This window comes from Lagopus leucura, unplaced genomic scaffold (assembly GCF_019238085.1).
Source record: "Lagopus leucura isolate 7727_CA_CO unplaced genomic scaffold, USGS_WTPT01 Super-Scaffold_100002, whole genome shotgun sequence".
NCBI classification, from domain to species: domain Eukaryota; kingdom Metazoa; phylum Chordata; class Aves; order Galliformes; family Phasianidae; genus Lagopus; species Lagopus leucura.
This window is the reverse complement of record NW_024962263.1, coordinates 35246655-35254590: the sequence shown is the minus strand read 5'-3', so window position 1 is coordinate 35254590 and position 7936 is coordinate 35246655.

Here is a 7936-nt window from a genome sequence, read left to right as displayed (position 1 = left end):
ATGGGTTCCTAATACCAATTGTGCTTTTTGACCTTTTCCTCTGAATTCTGTTCTAATGACAATAGTGTATAATTTAAAATCCTCTTAATTTTTTCATTACTCTAAACTATTACTTGTATTTACCTCTAGGCTACACTTCTGCTTCTCAATGTCAGTCCTTCAAAACTCAGTTATATCTTCCATTTCTTTCTCTTTACAGTCACATTCTTAATGCTTTTACTGTCTAGAAATTAGGCTGATCAGTAAGGAGCAGGTCTAAAGCCTCTAAAGCTCAGTACAATTGTATTTTCTTACACAGAGATGTAAGTATTATCTGTGCTAATAGCCAACAGAACATACTGTACAATCACTCTATAAAATAAGTCAGGAGGCGCATATGTTGCACACACTTTTCTCTGTTTCCATCCAGGTTCCCTTGCCTTTTATGTTTTATCTTGAGCAATCAATGACCTTTTGAGGTCTCACTACCCATGCAGTATGAAGGGTCTTTGCACTTTGTATGTCGACCTGAGAGCCCTGCAAGCTGCTTTAGGGAGGTGGCAGCAAGTCCTCGCTGGCTGCCTGCCATGCCCACACTGCAGCAACACTCCTGCTGGCATCGGTGAATTGGGTGCACAGACGAAGGGGAGCCTCGGCTGGAGGCTTGGGAACACTCAGAAGAAATTTTTTAGTTGAGCTGTTAGCTTGTATTACTGCTTTGTTGTTTTCCTGATTTTTTTTCTTTTTTTTTGCTCATTTGTTTTGTTAACAGAAAGAAGAAGGCTCCTCAAAATTAAAGAAAGTCAAAAGAAGTAAGCCTTTTATTTAGGATACAATGAAGTACTGAAGAGAATTCTGGGTATGTTCGTTATGAAGTTAAAGGATTTTTCTCATTATTCAAATAATATTGCATATCCATAATAACCTTTGTATTTTATGGATTATGATATCAACTATCTCCAAAGGAATCACTTTTACTAAACAACTGGTTTCTAGAACAAAGTATAGAGGTAGCAGAAGCCAAGGTTAACTGGAACAAGAAGCCAAAGTCCTTGGTTTCTTTGGACACCAGCAAATAAAGCATTGCTTTATTTTTTTTCCTTTTGTTACAGACAAAAGCATATTCTAGTACTGAGAACTTGGCTTTAATTTGTATCTTTGCTCTTTTTTTAGACTAAAATAAACCTTTTTTTTTTTCTGCTGCTGCTGAGTTTCATTTGAACCTCAGCTAAAGTTAAAACTATAAACCATTACAGTGGGACTACAGTGGTTATTTAATACCACTACAAGAAATAGGGTAGCTAAATGCTTTTGTGGTGCCGAGATCTAATCCAAGGACAAAATGGCCTGTCATACAAAATGAAAAAAATTAGTTTTATGGCCAGATATTTGAACCACAAATATTTGAACCACAGCATGGATTGTTACTGATAACTGTCTTGCAGAATAGAATAAACTTTTCCTAAGAATATTAAGGGCGCGTATAACGTATGAAAACCACTAGTTTTATTGCTCTAGTAGCATATTGCACATTATTAGGAGAAAAATATGCAGGCAGGAGCAAGCCTTTCCAGTTCACTGTTTTAGAGATATGTAGAAGTAGATTTATTCAGAGAAAATCATTGGTGTGTGAACAATGGTCACATAGATACAACAGTACAAAATTATAAGCACAAATCAAATAGAAAATATACAAATTTAAAAAAAAAAAAAAAGCAAAATACAAACTGTGTGTCTTTTAATCTGGCTTTTGACTTCAACAATAATGCTAACAAGTAGCCAAATATGCATGTTGTCTCTGAGGTATACTTTATGTCCTTCTATTCTTAGTGTTGATAAATTCTCTCAGGTGAATGTTACTATCAATTGTCTTTCTTCCTTAAGGAAGTCTGTTGTATCCATAGAAGATTTTCATATGGGGCCTTTGGATTCTGCTATTCAGCAAATCTATTTCTGTATCTAGCGTGTCATCTGCCCTGCTTTAGTTTCAAAGCCAGACAGTTGAGGCATGACCCTTCTACAGATGTGATCTGTTTCAGCGTATTGAGCATAGATATCTGACTTGTTGAGAATTGACAGAGATCGTGTTCCTGAGAATGGCCAGAACTTTAACTTTTTAATGTACATAAAATTACAACTTTCTTATTTATGGATTAAACACCAAATGGCCAAGTTGATTATTGTAAGTAAAGCATAAACGCTGGAGAACAAATTGTCATTCATGAAGTGTTTATCATAGAGTCGTTTGAGTTGGTATGGACCTTTAAATTTCTCCAAGTCCCATGCAATGAACCAGGACACCTACAGTTACATCATGTTGCTCAGAATCCATCCAGCCTGACCTTGAGTGTCTCCAGGCATAGGGCATCCACCACCTCACTGGGCAACACGTGTCAATGCTTCACTACCCTCATGGTAGAACAACCTTTTTTCCTTATATCCAGTCTAAATCCTCTCTCTTTTAGCTTGAAACCATTCCTCTTTGTTTGATCACATATTTAATATATGATCTCTAAGAATACTATTGGTATGGATTCATCATCGGCACTGGAGACTTAAAAACAAAACTAGAGCTAAAATAACTTCTGCTGTTGGATCAGTGCCTACGATTTCATTTCTGAAAAATTTTGCTTTGATTTTTCTTTATGATGTATTACTGTACTTGCATTCAGAATACATGTTTTTTCTTCAACACTTGAGAATTACTTTTAAGTTTTCAAATTTACTGTGCAGCAACAGCTGTAGGTGAGAAGGTCCTAGAGTGGAATTCAGTTATGTAGTTGACAAGAATGACTTGAATCTTGTAATTCATGACAGTAAAAACATTTTTTATTTTTTTTACAATTAGCTTCTGAAAAGGGTTGGTTTGTTACTAATGTGCCACATTCACAGCCTGTACACTGCTTGAGGAATTCAGAGTGATTCTGATTTTCTTCCCAGTTTTACTGGACCAAAAAAAGGGGATATGTTGATAAAGCATATAAAGTGTCATTGAAAGAAGCACATAATATTTTAAGATCCTTAATATTTAATTCTAACACTAAACCATTCTCGTTCATTCTGTTTGTATCTGGGTGTAGACAATTCCCCCCTCTCTGGGGAAGGACATACTCAAAATAGCAGAGCTGAATTTCCCAAGCCACTCATCTACAGAACTCTTCCTGTAGCTCTACTCTTGTGTTGTTGTAGGATACTGACCTTTGGGTATGGTTGCCAAATTCCATTTAGCAAATGAGAACCTAAAAACTCATCTGAGAGAGTAATAATACTAATATTTTACACAACATTAATTTCTACCATTGATGTAAGGATACTGTACACACAATGAACGTGGGGATCCACGCAACTGGAATTAAGTAAAAATTCTCAGCAGTTTTTTATATGAGAGCTGGATTGCTATTATATTTTTTCTTCTAAAACGTGGATTGTCCCAAGCCAACATTTAGGAATTTCTCTTGTAATCGAAACGATACAGTATGAAATTCAAACAAAGCCATCTTTCAAGTGCTTTCTTGATGTAAAATATAAAGTTGAAGTAATAACTTTTTGTTGTATAAACGTAGCATGATCTGTTTATTGAAGGAACACATAACATAAATTTGAAAACATTTACATGGAAATTATGCGTGGTGAAAATATTTGTATTTTCATTGAAAAAAAGATTCTGAATATTTTTTAATCACTTTAATCACTCAAAGATAAAGCAATTTATTTTATAATGCAGGAAAGCTGATTTCCAAATCAGGTCGGAAATAACCTTTGGTCTGTATGCCTTAGTAAGTTGTTAAAGCCTTGCTCCAAAAAGTAGATATTATCACATTATTGCTATTATCCTGTCTATTTCTCATTGCTGCAGGCTTGTTCCAAATTGTGGTTAATCCAATTTAATGCATGGTCAACTATTTTAAAATGCTGGAGAATGGTTTCTTCAGATTCCGTCTGTTACAATTCTGTAGAGCTAAGACTTCATCTCAGCTAGTTAAAAAGCTGTGAACATACTTCTGCAATGGAAATTGCTGTCTCCAGAACCACAAAAACAATATTTTGAGGGATTTAAATTTAAAAACTCAAAATGTTAGAGGAAAGACAAGGTTGAGTATGTATGAACGACAGCTTTTTCATTTGTTCTGTGTAAAGATTAAAAAAAAAAAAAAGGGAAAAATAGAACTTGGAATGTTCTAGATACAAACTCTTTAAGGAAAACACAAATACAGAGATACACCAACTTTTGTTGCATATTAGCTGTACTGTTCTGAGTTGCCTTTAGATTTCTTTTGTGATCTCAGCTTTTTCTGTTTTCCTCATTCAGGCTTCCAAGAGGCCATTAACGCACTTGAGGATCTCCGAGCTTCGTGACCTTTACTCTGTTTATGTCATGTCACTGCTACCTGTTCTGGATGAAAAATTGAAGGTGAAATACATACAGTCAAGTGAATCCATATGTCACCACCTCCCCCAGACAGTTCAGGTTAATAATCCTCAAATGGTTCTGGAAATTCAGCTAATTGTTTGGAATTCTTTAATCACATTATGTCTATCCAAGCACTTGCTTACACTCCTGATTGCTGTTCCAAGTTATTTTGAAGTTTCAAGTTTGTATTTTTATGTCATAATCATATTTAATGACCCAATTATTTGCTATATCATCTGCATCTCTTTGTTTCAACAGTAAAACATTCCTAAATAACTTCTTCTTGTCAAATAGTTCAAAAATAACTGTAGTTTTTATTAGTCAGGGAATGATCTCAAGGCTGGATTTGATTACATCTTCTTTAGCTCCTGTTATATCTTTTAGTGAATTTCCATTCCCACAGATAAAACCACTGGATATAAAGGATTTTTAAAGTCCAATTCACAACGCCGCTCTCAAGAAATTCATGCAAAATATATGTTGCTGGCATTTAAGTAATTTTATCAAAATAAATGTAGTTACAAATTTACATATGAATTATTTTGGTTCCATTATTGTTGTTTGTAAGTGAATATTATTGTGTTACATGGAAATTAAGAGGCAAACACCAATTTCTAAACTCAAACAATCTAAAATTGTAGTATAAGGTTTGCTTTGGTAATACATTGCCAAAACTTTTTTTTTTTTTCTAAAGGAATTGGTACAGTAAGACTTCACATGCTTTATGAGAACTTTGGATATTGCCATGGTTGTGTTTTTATTTGCCTCATGTTTCGTGTTAGGATTTTTCTCTCCTGCAATAACAAGTTTGTTTATTTCGTAACATTTCGTTATTTATTTGAAATGGAAAATGTTAGCATAGTTCTAATTTAATGGTGCCAGAATTTAAAAGAAAGTGAGCACTTCAGTGACTTGTAAATTTATTGCATACAATACAAAAAAAACTGCATCACACAAATAACACGAAAAAGAGCAATATACTCATCAAGAAACCAAACCATATTTACGTCGTTTGAAAACTGGTATACAAAGCCACTTTTCAACTGCTGTGGATTAGTTATTCTTTCATAGGTTTGTTTAGATGTAATCTATCTATCTATCTTTTTCTTTCTCACAATATGGAAAAGCTCGTGGAAAAGTTGCCTTTCTGCTATGCTATGTAAGCTTGTGCTTCATCTGGTCTGTCTGTCATAGTAGCTATTTAAGTGCTGCCTGTTTCCAGCATTTGCCTGGTGTCTCCTTATTAACGGAAGTCATTCTGCATCATTCTCATGTTTTAAAATGTTTGCATCACTTTGTGTTATCTATTATAATACTCCAAAGAGAGAAAATACAATTATTGTATATTCAATTTGTTCCACTTCAAATAAACTGCTGAATAATCCATTTGTGCTAAATGGCCAAATCCTTTCTAGCCTGTGCTGTGGGTGGGAACCTGTTACTCTAACCCTCCCAGCCCTTGTAAATATGCAGCAACATGTTTGGTACAGAGTGAAAATGCACCGGGTGCAGGAGTGGTGGTGGAAATGCTGCTGTTAGGGAGGCGGGGTTAGTGCTGGGGCTGCCTTTGCAGGGGTTTATTGATGCTGAAGGGATCTTCACTGCTGCCTTTTGCTGTACGTGGAGCAGCATTAAAAGCTTCTCTCAGTTCCTCCTGTAATGAATTCTCACTAGCTGGGCAGTGCCCTCGCTGCCTGGGGTCATCTGGGGCCTCTGTCCGTAATGTCTGCAGGTTGGACTTCTCAGAGGGAAGGAACAGACAGACTCACTCACCTGCCCCAAAATATCCTGATGTGCATCAGTAACAGGTGGAATTGTAAAAAGTTAAAGAAATCCTTGGGAGTCAGAAAATGGCCAAAGGTCAAAAGGTAGAAAATATTACCCACCCTTTGATGGCTGCTGGTTTATCATTTTGTATGGCTCTTTCATCAGTTTTTCTATGTCTAAGTCAATTCAGACTTCCATTTGGCAAAGCTTTCTCTGTCTTCAGTACTGGAGGATTCAGAGGACTACAGCTGAACTATTTGTGATGAGTTTGCGTTATTTAGCAAATACATACTTCCAGAGAGCAATCTGGTGTATTATGCATATTTTCATAAGTTGACAGTGTTCTTTTCTTCCACAGATGTAACAGATGTAAGCCAAAGGGACTTCTTACATTCTTTAAACTGGCTTCTGCTCAAACTCCTTGTCAAATCTAAACTTAGAAAGTTACAAATTATTTAGGCAGAGAAGCTTGCTATTTATTCCCTTGGTGCAGGGTTTGTACCAGCTTGTGTTAATAGTTGGTTTTAAAACAGCCAGGTTGAAGCCCCCTCTCACTGTATCACAGAGTAGTGGAGTGAATGGAGTAATTCAAGGGCTTTGGGCCGCATGCTGATCAGCATGCTGGTCATCACTTCGTGGAGAACCATGAAGAATTTCATGGCATCTGTCCTATTTGTTCTGGAAAACGATGTGTTGCAGCTGTGAAAAAGATTCACTGTTCTATCTTGTTGCAGTGCTGTAGTTTTGCTAGTCTGCACAATGCTGAGCGGCGGCTCAACCTCTCACCTAAAAATTTGCAGCCAGGATGAGCATAAATATTTTCCCTGGGATCTGCACAGAACTGGATGCAAACTCTGAGTAGCTTAATCCCCCCAGGGCAGCATTAGATTTCAGGACAAAACAGCCTTACTTTGCTGGAAAATATGTGCAAATTGTTCCCAATTCTATCAGGAACACACGTAGCTTCTTGCAATCATCTTACTTTTTTTTTTTTTTTTTTTTTCAAAAGAGTGACAAATTTATTTTTAGACTCTGTGTAAAAAAGATCTAAGCTTACTCTGCATCGCCTTGTTGTATAATACTTTTGACAGACAGACAGTGTGAGTGCAGCCCAGCTCAGCTGGCTTCAACCCGCGTATCAATGTATGAATTTACTTAAATACTGTTAAACTATTTGAAGTGGCCATCTGGGTAGAAGTGCTGCCGTTGAACTTTCCTGTAACCAACCAGCACACGTTGGCCCAGTGAAATGCATTTTCCTTAATTACCTTAATAAGATGTTGCAGCAGATTTAAGCAAGTGCTAAGATTGGCCTTAGAGCTGCTGCCCACCTAGCTCGGCTCAACCTGCTCCAGCAGAATTGGCTCCCATTGCTCATGAGCCCCAGTGCCTTCCAGAATGAAAGTTATCCCATGGTGAGATGCTACAAAGGTACTTGTCCCCGCACAGTCAAAATAGATAAAGATACTTGTTTAACTTTTTATGTTACATTTGGGATTCTACTATGCAGCATTGATATTTCAGGTCGGATATTAGGAAAAACTTCTGAAGAGTGGTGAAGTGCTGGAACAGGCTGCCTGGGGAGGTGGCTGAGTCACTGTCTCTGGAAGTGCTCAGAAAACCTGTAGGTATGCTACTGAGAGACATGGGTTAGTGGGCAAATATTGGCAGAAGGTGGATGGTTGGACTGGACAGTCTTGGAGGATTTTTTCAATCTTTCTGATTCTATGATTCTATGTTTTTATTGTGAGCGGAGCTACACAGCTGTGGGATACTTTG